This window comes from Octopus bimaculoides, chromosome 14 (genome assembly GCF_001194135.2).
Source record: "Octopus bimaculoides isolate UCB-OBI-ISO-001 chromosome 14, ASM119413v2, whole genome shotgun sequence".
Classification (NCBI taxonomy): Eukaryota; Metazoa; Mollusca; class Cephalopoda; order Octopoda; family Octopodidae; genus Octopus; species Octopus bimaculoides.
In genome coordinates this window covers 16512518-16512989 of record NC_068994.1, presented here as the reverse complement: position 1 = coordinate 16512989, position 472 = coordinate 16512518, and the positions used below count along the sequence as shown (strand labels likewise).

The window sequence follows — 472 nt, the reverse complement described above, 5'->3', positions numbered from 1 at the left end:
ATAGGAGGATAAATTAATTATGATTTTATTCAACCTATTCCCCTCTCAGATTCACACACTTATTGCAGCAGTCCTTCAGCTTTCTAAGCCCAGTAAAAGAAGTTGGAAGGTTGGGTCTCCAATCAGGCCTTTTGCAATACCTTTAAAGCCAGGAACTTTCCAGCACCCAACATATCTGTATGTATGATTGTATATATATGTATACTCTTTACTCTTTCTCTTTGGTACTCTTTTACTTGTTTCAGTCATTTGACTGTGGCCATGCTGGAGCACCGCCTTTAGTCGAGCAAATCGACCCCAGGACTTATTCTTTGGAAGCCTAGTACTTATTCTATCAGTCTCTTTTGCTGAACCGCTAAGTTACGGGGACGTAAACACACCAATATCAGTTGTCAGGCAATGTTGGGGGGACAAACACAGACACACAAACATATACACACACACACACACACATATATATATATGTATATAT

The 472-nt window shown here is 39.6% G+C and overlaps 1 protein-coding gene across 3 annotated transcripts in view; it reads left to right on the top strand.

The window, feature by feature from the left end:
* Positions 1-472, top strand: part of LOC106881671 (uncharacterized) — a 19068-nt gene that overhangs the window by 16941 nt on the left and 1655 nt on the right. The window lies entirely within an intron of this gene.